We start from the raw sequence: 11,790 nt of genomic DNA on the forward strand, positions 1-11,790 counted from the left end.
ACTCTCTCTCACCCATACATATATCCAATTTGTTATCAAGTCATGTAGATTTTACCTCTATACCATCTCATGTATAGATCCTTCTCTCCTCTATCACAACTAGTAATAGGCCTTCAACATCTCACTACTGTATTTCAGGCTTTTTTTTTTAAACTATTTTTGACTTTCTTTGTATACTCAGTGTTTACCATAGCAGCTGGCAAATAGTAGACGCTTAAGTGCTTATTGAATGACTAACTGATGAGATTTTGCATTTTTTTTTAATTTGGTAAAATAAAGACTATCCTAGACTTTTTATATGTATTTCTACTTTGAATGTGCTTGTAAGAGATCTGGGAAACACTTTTACCACAGATGTAGATATTAAGGTATGAACTATATGAAGCCATTTTTCTAGAGTAAACTTTGGGTAAAAAAATAATCATCCAAAAATGAGGTGATTCAGGTCAGTTCCAATAGACTTGTGATGGAGAGAGCCATCTGCATCCAGAAAGAGGACTATGGGGACTGAATGTGAATCACAACATAGTATTTTCACCTTTTTGTTGTTGTTTCTCATTTTTCCTCCATTTTGATCTGATTTTTCTTGTGCAGCATGATAAATGTGGAAATATGTAGGGAAGAGTTGCACATTGAATTTATATTGGATTACTTGCTGTCTAGGGGAAAGAAGTGAGGGGAAGGGATGGAGAAAATTTGGAACACAGGGTTTTGCAAGGATGAATGATTAAAACTATCTTTGCATGTATTTTGAAAATAAAAAGCTATTATAAAAAAAGAAATGATCCAAAGAGAGTAGTATTTTGGAATATGTCCCTAAGACTAGACTCAGACTTAGTTCATCTGAATTTAAAAACTAAAGTATTTATCTCATGTCAACAGATATTATTACTTTTACTTTTCAGATAAAGAAATGGGGATTTAGAGAAATGATTATCTAAGGCAGTGGTTCTCAAAGTCTGGTCCAGAGAATCCTGGGAATCTCTAAAATCCTTTCAGAGAGTCTACAAATTCATAATTAGTTTTTATGTGATCAATATCTATAATTATAAACCACATAAACAAAAACTCTTTGGACAGATCCTCAATCATTTTTAATAGGATAAAGATATTGAGAACAAAAGTTTGAGGACCACTGATCTAAGGCCACCAGGTAAATAGCACCTGAACTCAGGTCTTAATAAGTGCCTTTATTTCTTCTTCTCTCACACCTCATACTTTTGCAATCTGCCTTCTGATTGCATCACTCAAACAAAACTGTCCTCCACAAAGTTGTCAATGATCTTTAAATTGCTAGATATAATGGCCATTTCTTAGTCCTTAATCCTCTTGACTTTTCTGCATCATTTGATACTGTTTATCTCCTCCTGGATATTCTCTCCTACCTCAGTTTCCATGATGCTGATTTTTTCTGGTTCTTCTCCTATTCTGACTGCTCCTCCTCAACTTTTTCTTTAGCTGGCTCTTCTTCTATGTCACATCTATTAATCATGGATGTCCTCTCATCAAGGTTTTGTCTTGGGCTTTCTTCTTTTTTTTCCTCTACTCTCTCACTTGGTGACATATCATCCATGCTCATAGGTTCAATTATTATTTCTCTCCCTTTTTTTCTTACTAATAGCTTTTTATTTTCAAAATACATGCAAAGATTGTTTTCAACATTCACCCTTGCAAAACCTGTCACCTGTTTCCTATTAGAAAGCACATTACCTTCCACATTTATTGAGTGATCTACTAAATGCAAGGCTCTGTGCTAGATGCTTAGGTTATAAAGAAGAAAAATAATAGTCTCCTTTTTCAAGGGCATAGTAACATAGGTTTAGAGTTGAAAAGGACCTTAAAGTCCATCAGACCAAACTCTCTGATTTTACTGATGAGGAAGCTGAGACAGAAAGAGGTTAAACTCAAGGTCACATAGATCATAAATGTCAGAGGTGGGAAGATCTAGTGAGCCCAGTTTTCTTAACATCCCATCCAGTGCTTTATGTTCTATGCATTCTGACTTTCTAAGTGAAATGGATAGTGATAAATATGCTTTAAAAAACCCACTAATAAAATATGATTAATTTAAAGGAGAGAGCCACACAAATCAATGTGGAATTTGGGGAGATAAACATTACTTTCAGTTGGGGAGCTCATGGAGGAGATGGCATTTGAGAAGTGTTCTAAGAGGTGGAGCTGTGGAGAGAGAATGCAATCTCTCATTGGAAGATGGACTTTGGGAAGGAGTAGAGGTGGGAAAATAGTGGTGAAGTTTTAAGAAATAGGAATACCAGAAGGGGAGGTAAGGTCTTGGGAAAAGGACTGAGTCTTTATAGAATCCAAGGTATTATATATATGACCATAGACACACCACAGTATCTTTCTTGCCTCAATTTTCCTCAATTTTAGGAACAGGAGAGGAGTTAAGAGGGGGGATTTTATAAATTTTCTAAATTATGTAGAATTCTCTAAGTCACTTTCTGTATAACTTTTCCTTCTTCCTTTCTGCCTGAGGACTAGGGAAACTGCAGCCACCCCTGCCTGGCCAGCATCCCCAAGTTCTTTGGCCTGGGGAGCAGGGAGGAGTGGGGAGTTTCCAAAGTGTCTCGGTAGAGTTCCAACAGAAAGACTTGGAAAATGGAAATTGTCAGCCATCTCCTTGACAACCAGCAACTAAATAAGGATGGGGGTGGAGATAGAAGGGAGAGTTCTGTAGGACAGCCAAGGTAAACAGGCACCAGGTCCCCTTCCCCAGAAATCCCTGCCCTGGGGTTCCAGAGCTGTTTTAAAATGATTCAATTACTCATTACTTCAAATTATTACCCACCTGGTTTTGGTAAGAAAGGGGAGGGAAGAAGGGGAGTGAAAAAGGCTTTCTTTCTTCATTCCTTTATTCAAGGTTTCTTATTCTATTCTCTAGGCAGCTAAAGGTTTACTGATGCACAAACTGATGGTGCTAAGCACTTAGTAGATTCTCAATAAATGCTTAGTAATTGGATTGGTGACTCTTGGAATGAAGGTCTTCAGACCTCTAATCCTAGGGGGTTAGAAATGGGGGTACTTTTTACTCTCTTTTTTTTCTTTTCAGACAGTCTGGCTAAGCCATCAGAGACTAAAGTAACTCATAAATGTAGAATTGAAGGTGCCTCAGAATTTGAGTGAAACTTCTTTTGCAGATTAGGAAATTGAGGTTTAGAGATTAAGTGACTTTCTTAGGGTCACACAGCTAGTGAAAGTCTGATATGAGGTGTGCTGTCTACCCCCTATTACTATGCAACATGTTTACTGAGCCCCATTTGTGTGCTTTAGTTGGGCGTTGGACACTGCAAAGGAGATGTGTACATCACAGTCCCTTCCCTCAAAGTTATGGGGTGTTTCCTTTAACAAGTGGAAAGTTCTTGTCGCATTATTTATTTATGTTGTGATTAAAAACTTACAGATGAGGACAGTGGAAGATTATGAGCAATATCACCCCATAAAACTGTGAAAAGCCCCAGAGGAAAAAAAACAGAAAGCTTGGCAAGAAGTCCTGAATCCACTTGTCCTGAGGGCATTTAAGGATGGAGCTGGGAAGGCAGCAAAACAAATGGAAAAAAAGATCTGTCAAGATTTCTATGACAAATTCTTTTCCCCATCAATGACTGTGGAGACACCACATATGGAATCTAATATCACAGTCCCCAATGTGTTGCTTGAGGAAGTAGAAATGGCACGAAAGAAAACAAGGTGGGAAGAACAGCTGGATCTGACCAGCTATACACACAGTACGAAGTCTGTGATGTAGATGACACAGTTCTGAGGGCTCATAAGGGACTGATTCTCAAGATACATGAGAGAGATGAGGATACGGGTCCATATACCTCTTTCTCATCTCTACTCAGTCTTTGAGAGAATAATTTATTTAGGCACTGAGAACACCTTGATGAAGGTAAGCTGTAACAAATGATATTTTATAGAGAGAACATTTTTGACTGAAACATAAGAATATAAGATCCCACTGTAATTATTATTGTTTTTTTTGTCTTGCAGAAAATATATCATAAAAGGACAAAAAGCTTTTCTCTATCAAGAATTTTATGAAAGATATTTCTAAGAATAATTTTCTCCAAACTTTTATTTATTAAATAATATATTAAAATTAGGCTTCTTTCATAGATGATGTCCAGTGGAGTCTTTGTACAGAGATTCCTTATAGTTATCAGTCAGTAAACATTTAATGCCTACTATAGGTTAGGCATTGTGCTAAGCTAGGGATACAAAGAGAGGCAAAGTCAGATCCTGTTCCAGAAAAGCAGAATCTAATGGGAGAAGACATCACATAAAAAGAAGCTAAAAGGGAGGAGTACCAAGTTTGGGAACATGACGAAGACTTGAAACCTGGTGGGAGATGATGAAGTGGCTGCACTGGGACCCCTTCTTAACTGTAGGATCTGGGAGGAGTATTCTGCTATCTACCTTTTAATCTCTCCAATCATAGGAAGAAAAGTGTTTCAGGAACCCCAATGAGGAGGGGGTAAGATCTAAATGCCAGCATTTTTTCTGATTATCCTTTATGTCTAGGAGCCTTCCAATAACAGCTTCCAAAAAGTTAAAGTTGATATTCCAATATCATTCCAAATTCCAAATATTCCAGAATAATTCCAAAATCAATGGAGAAGACCAAGATGAGCATGAATTTGTAAAAGACTACAAATGAAGACTTATACAGTAGGTGGCTTAGTGGACTATATTAGGCACATATTATAAAGTAGTAAAAGACCATACTAATCTAATGTTTGACAAACTCAAGATTTAAGATTTTAGGACAAGAACTCACTATTTGACAAAAACTATTAGGAAAACTGGAAAACAGTTTGGCAGAAATAGGTATAGAACAACATTTCACACTGCATACAAAAATAAAATTATAACGTGCACCTAATTTAGACATAAAGGATAGTATAGGGAAAGGGGAAATTAGAGGAGCATGGAATAGTTTATTTATTTATGGAGAAAGCAAGAATTTATGACCAAAGTATAGAGAACATTGCAAGATCTAAAACTGATCATTTTTATTACATTAAATTTAAATATATAAAGAACTGAGTCAAGTTTAGAAGAATACAAGTTATTCCCTGATTGATAATCAAAGGATACAAACAACTTTCAGATGATAAAATTAAAACCATCTGTAGTCATATGAAAAAATTTTAAATTTTTTTCTTGCTTTTTTTTCACCACATGACAATATGGAAATATATTTGCATAATTGCAAATATATAACCTATATCTAATTGTTGCCATCTTAGGAAGGGGAGAAAGGAAGAAAAGAATTTGGAATTAAGAATTTCAAAAAAGAATGTTAAAAATTTTTATATGTAATTGGAAAAAAATAAAATATAGAAAAGGACTTATGTAGGAGAAGAAGTATATGACTCAAAGTTGTGTATGATTGGAAAAGAAAGTGGGCCAGGCACAGGTGCTGAGGATGGGATAACTGATGGACATTTTGGCACTTTGTGAAATTTCAAGGGATATAGGGGACTGTTCATAGTATTGGTGAATGGCTATAGAGGATTTTAAGGAGAACAAGAACAAAAATTAGACAAATAAAATGTATATGGGTTACAATAGGAAGACAGTATTTCTAGCAATAAGATCACAAATCTAGGGAAATACTGATCAGTTGACAAGCATCAGTTGTGTAGGAACTACGCTGGACCCCAAATACAAATGCAATGAAAGAAACAGTCCTTATTAAGAGGAACATACATTCTAACGGAAAGACAAAAACATACATAAATATGGAATACATAGAAAGAGAATAAACATAAATTCTTGTGTTAGGCATACAAAATCTTCCTTTTCCTTCTCCTCCTCTCCTGCCTCCTCTTCCTTCTCTTTATCTTTATCTTCTTCCTTCTGTTCCTCCTCCTCCTCCTCCTCCTCCTCCTTTTTCTTCCCCTTCTTCTTCTTGACAAAAATATACATAAATATGGAATAAATAGAAATAAAATAAATATAAACTTTTATGTTGGGCAAACAAAATTCTTCTCCTTCTTCTCCATAAATATGGAATAAATAAAGAATCTCCTTTTCTTTCTTCTTCATCTTCAATTAAGATTCAGTGACTTGCCCAGGTTCACACAGCTACTAAGTGTCTGAGGTTGAATTTGAAGTCAGGTCTTCTTGTCTCCAGGGCTGCTGCTCTATCCAATGCGCCACATAGCTGCTCCCTTTTTATACATTTCATCCCTAGACATATACACACTCCAGTCCAGCCAAGCTGGCCTTCTCATACATTGCATCCCATTCCCCATCTCTTTGCTTTTATAAAGATTGTTCTTCCTGAAATGCATATTTTTCTCATTTCTATCTTTTACAATCCCTAGTTTCATTCATGATTCAATTTCAGTGGGACCTTTGTTGATTCCCCTAGCTGATAAAGTGACTTTCTCCCCAAAGCCATATTGTATCTATTTTGTAGGAACACTGTATATTGCACATATATAGGTCATAACTTTGTTTCGTGTTGATGAGACAACTTTGGAAAATATGGCCCATATTGCATCGATTCTGAAGTCAGGAGGACCTGAGTTCAAATTCAGCCTCAGACACTTAATACTGCCCAGCTGTGTGACCCTGGGCAAGTCACTTAACCCCAATTGTCTCTGCCAAAAAAAAAAAGGCCCATATTTGTTGTAATTCAGCTCTTACCAAGGTAGTTAGGAAATGGTGCCTGCTTTTGCTTCTGGTTAGAGAGCATAAACTCTGAACAATGGTACTGGGGGTCGAGCTCTCAGCACTGGCTAAGAAAGATTTTTCTCTCCTAGGGGATTCTACTGTACCTTCAAGCTACAAGCAAAAGGATGCCCAGCAACATAAGTACTCAAGTGCAGGTGTTTATGAGAAATTATATCTTGTGAATATATTCTTCAACAAACTACATTTAAACACACACACACACACACACATAAGTGAAAGGAAGATGGACTGAGGATTTTGCTGTTTCCTCTGACTGGTTTCACTCTCTGCTTCCTGGAAACCTGGAACAAGTTTCTACAATAACAACACAGTCACTACGACCATTTAGAAGTTACTATATGTTGTGATGGAAACTGATTATTGCCCTAATGATGTTGCTGCCATGGGAGCCAAACCAACAGAAGAGACTTGTCCTTGGCCTTCCCACTCTGTCCACTCTATCACCATTCCTCCCCTTATAATAGGGGTATTTTACAGAGTCTTAGGATTGAAAGACATTTCAAAGTCTATCTAATTCCATCTATACGTGCTGCAAAATATCCTGACAAATATTTACCCAGACTTTGCATGAAGATCTATAATGAAAGGAAGTTTATGATTTCTTTGGGCAATTTATTATATTTTAGGTGTTTCTAATTTTCAAGAAACTTTTTATTTCATTATGCTTAAATTTACTAGAATATTCCTTTCCCACTTCTTGTAATAGACTTCTCCTTTCTTTCCCGTCTCTTCCTGATGCTCTTTTCCCCTCTCCCTGAAGGTTCAGTTAAAGGGCTAGTTACATATATTATGTATTCACCCATTATTGTTTGCTCCATCCTCTAGGATCAAGTAGAAAAAGCATAACACCTCTTCTACTTCATAGTTCTTTAAAGATTGGTGTCAGCTTTCATGGCCCTTCTAAATCTTCTCCAGGCCAAACATCTGTGCAGTTTCTTTAACTTGTCTTTGATGTCATGATTTCCAGTCTTCTCACCATTTTGGTCTCTCTTTTCCTGGTTGTTCTGTGACTTGTTAATATCCTCCCTAAAATATTGAGCCCATACCTGAGCTCACTATCCAGGTATTGTCTGACCAGGGAAGTTACTTTTACTTCTCCCATTCTGGGTGTTCTTAATATAGCTAACTTTGCTTTTGTGTCCATGCAATATACTCCCACATAGACTATCAGCTCCTTGTGGACTGAGATTTTATCTTGTTCATAATTTTTAAAAATTTTCACAGTGCTATAAACATAAGTATTCACTCGATTGATTTGAATTGAACTGAATGGAACTGGAAGGCAATGCTAAGTCTGTAAATAACAAAAATACAGTCTTTTCCTTCAACTTAGGGAATCCATGGCTTCCAGGGCCTACATTCAGCTCCCAGGGATGATAGCTCCTGCAAGTCACACATAAAGGAAATCACCTTTCTCATTTATCTAGCGCAAACTCCTTGCAGGTAGGGCAAGGGGATGTTACTAGATCTTGCTCTCAAGTTGCTTAGTATCTAGTAGAAGAATAACATGTGCACCATTAATCTCTGAACGGCAAAATACTTCTTGAATGGGACCTCATGGGACCTCCAGCCATTCTAGTTAATCTTCAACCAGCCCCCCAAAAAGCTCTTGTGTGTTCAGCTGCCCTGGCCCACAGCTGTTTCCAATGTTCAGCACAAACTTTATTGAAATGAGAAACACAGTTTGTCATTCCTCCTACACCATGCTCCTTCTGATTAGCTTCATATGATGTGGGCTGTCAGCAAGGTCTAGGGAGAGGCTCTTCAAAGAGAGGATTGTTCATAGGTCTGGGGGTGAGAAGTGAAGGGTGAGGGGTGGGGCAGTCCCTTACTGGGGTCAGGAAGTTGAGAAAATGTCTGAGGGTATCCTTGACTATTCTAGAGCACAGAATAAAATGGCTGTTGCCAATAATGAGAGAAATAGTGAGAGAGCAAATAAGTTGCTAAGTAAATTTTTTTAAAAGGCATTCTCACTCACTCTCTTGTTATTTGTTTGCATTTTGTTTTCTTTCTCAGTTTTTCTTTTTCTTCCTTCTTGATTTGATTTTTCTTGTGCAACAAGATAACTGTATAAATATGTATACATATATTGGATCTAACATGTATTTCAACATATTTAACATATATTGGACTAGTCCAATATACCTGCCAGCTAGGGGAGGGAATGCGGGGAAAGAGGGGAAATTTTGGAACAAAAGGTTATGCAAGAGTCAATGTTGGAAAAATTACTCATACATATGCTTTGTAAATAAAAAATTTTAATAAAAACAAAAAAATTAGCCTAAAAATCATATGGTTTTGGAGTTAAAGGAGCCTCTCAGACAATATCTTTTTCTTCAATGTTGTTTTATAAATAAAAAACAAACTTAGAGAGAGTCAATGGCTTGCTAGGGTGACACAGCTACCAAATGTTGGAGTCATGATTTAAACAGGCCTCTTTGAAGTTCTGGGCTTTTTTCATTCTTGCCTCATGCTTCCATTTTCAGAAAGCCTATTGTCCTGATCCAGGTTGGGAGAGGATTGAAACATTTTAAATTCATTAATCCAGATTACTGAGAGTTTAACACGGGTTAGGAAAAAATGTGATTTAAAAATAGGTGTGTGGGGGCTAAATGTTCTTCATTTTCTCTGGGTCTAGTTATGTTGAGGATGTTTGTTGGAGTGAGCCAGTAGGGGGTAAACTTTGGGAGGGTGAAAGGCTTGGAGGAGAGGATGAAAGATAGTTTTACTGTCACTAGTGGCCATTTTCATGATGACAATGCCCCCATCTCAGTCTCCTATGGTAAATTCTCTCTGGACCTTCATTTTAGGAAGCACCCATGAAGCCATGTTTACTTCAAACATAATTCAGCCCATGACTTGCTGCATCCCTACTGTATCTTTCCCACACCCTTTCTTGCTCTCTTATGTGTTATCTTCATCAAAATATAACTTTCTTGAGGATAGCGTAAGGGCATTATAAAATCTATCAGTTGTCTTTTCTTCTACCTTAACAACTTAACATTTACCTAATCTATCACCTATCCATTTAATTTATCATCTATCTATCTCTGTATCTGTTTATCTATCTATCATCTATTTTATCTATCCACTTATCTCTCTTCTGGATTCACTCATCTCTCCCTAAGTAGCCCTGGGAAAGGTTAGGGAAGGAAATGCTAAGCTTGGTACAGGAGACAAGCACAGTTGCTTTTTTGACGATATTTTTATTTACTTAATTATAGTCATATGTATATATATGTACATATGTGTATATATACATATATAAAGATGAAAAGAAATAGGGCAAAATAGAAATTTTTATATCCACATTCAAAAACTTGACTTCAAAAATATAAGATGAGTGAAATATGATTAGATAGCAAAATCCCTGAAAAAGATTTAGGGGCTTTTAGTGGACTGCCAGCTTGGCAATCACCAGTATGATAGGGCAACAAAAAAACTGATCACAGAATGTGGTATTAAGCTGCATGATGAGAGATGATTTGACTTTGCCTTAGTCAGACAGTCTCTAATAATAGCTTACATTTATATAACACTTTACTATGTGCCAGGCCCTGTGCTCAGTGCTTTTATAAATATTATTTCATTTGATCCTTGGAACAATTCTGGGAAGTAAGTGCTATTTGGTGTTGTGGTATCCAACAATTCTTGGCCCCATTTGGGGTTTTCTTGGCAAAGACACTGACGTGGTTTGCTATGTCTTCTTCAGATCATTTTACAGATGAGGAAACTGAGGCAAACAGGCTAAGTGACTTGCCTAGGATCATATAGCTAGTAAGCATCTGAAGCTGGACTGAGCTCTTCCTATCTGTAGGACTGGGACTCTATTCACTGTATTGCATCACTTCATTTTAGGAAAGATATAGAGTTTTCCCATCTCTGGGAATCTTGATCTATATCTTGCTACTGGGCCCAGAGGGCTCTGGAGGGGAATGTGTAATAGGTGACTTTGCTGCAGCTCTCCCTCACTTAAATCCAACTCACTTGCATGTCATAGCATCCCCTCAATGACATCTTGGTCCTCTTCGAGAACAAAGGACAAGCAACAACTTTTACTAGTTGATGTGGGAGATGTCTGGGTTCCTATCTGCTCCACACCTGAGGCAGGTGAGCGTCATTATAAGTAGGGAATGAGTTTTCTCTCAGGAACATCTAATTGGTTTACCATCTCTGACATCACAATTATCGAGAGACTAGCAATTGACCAAAACTTGACTATAAAACATGGGGCACAAAGTTTCCAGAAAAGGGCAAGAAAAGAAAATCTGTCCAGAATGAAAGCAATCAGCTGCTAATAAACCAAATGGGTCTAGGGGAGACTGAATGACCAAAGGGGTCAATGAGCTTCTTTGAACTTAGGCTAGTCTTCCAAGCAGCAGGCAGAGCCTATTGCTGAGACTGCTCAGAACCTTTCCAGTGTGATATAACCTACTAGAAACTGTGCTCTACTAACATAATATACAAGGTCCCAGGATGACCATCTTTATTAAAGTCTGTTTTTATTTTCCAGCCCTATCCTTTATATGGCTATAGGTGAGAAGGGAGGAGGGTTGGAGTGAGTATCAAGAGAATAAGGCTGGGATTAAATATCTATCATATAATCTATTGTATAGATAATCCACATCCAAATAACAGATGGCAACTTGTTAATGAAAATAGGCTTACATTTGTATAACACTTTTTCATTGCAATGACCCTATGAGTTAGCTAGAGCAAGTGTTATGATTCCCACTTTACAGATAAGTAAACTGAGGCTCTGAGAGATACAGATTTGCCCAAAGTCAGTTTACTGGCTGGAACTTGAATTTAGTCTTTTCACTGATTGATTTATTGATTGATTGATTTTACTAGTGTCCTTTCCATTCCACCTTGTTGTCTCTCACTCCTAATGGGAACTGAAAAGCTATTTGACCTTAGTTCTGAGAGCCATCTTGGTTTCATTTTCACATCATTAACCAACATTTACTGAACACCTACCAGTGTGCAAGATGCATCAAGGTGTACCAAGGGCCCCTTGGAGAAGTAAACCACATTCTTGCTCCTGGGGAACTTTAAAACAGA

This window comes from Sarcophilus harrisii, chromosome 3 (assembly GCF_902635505.1).
Source record: "Sarcophilus harrisii chromosome 3, mSarHar1.11, whole genome shotgun sequence".
Lineage (NCBI taxonomy): Eukaryota > Metazoa > Chordata > Mammalia > Dasyuromorphia > Dasyuridae > Sarcophilus > Sarcophilus harrisii.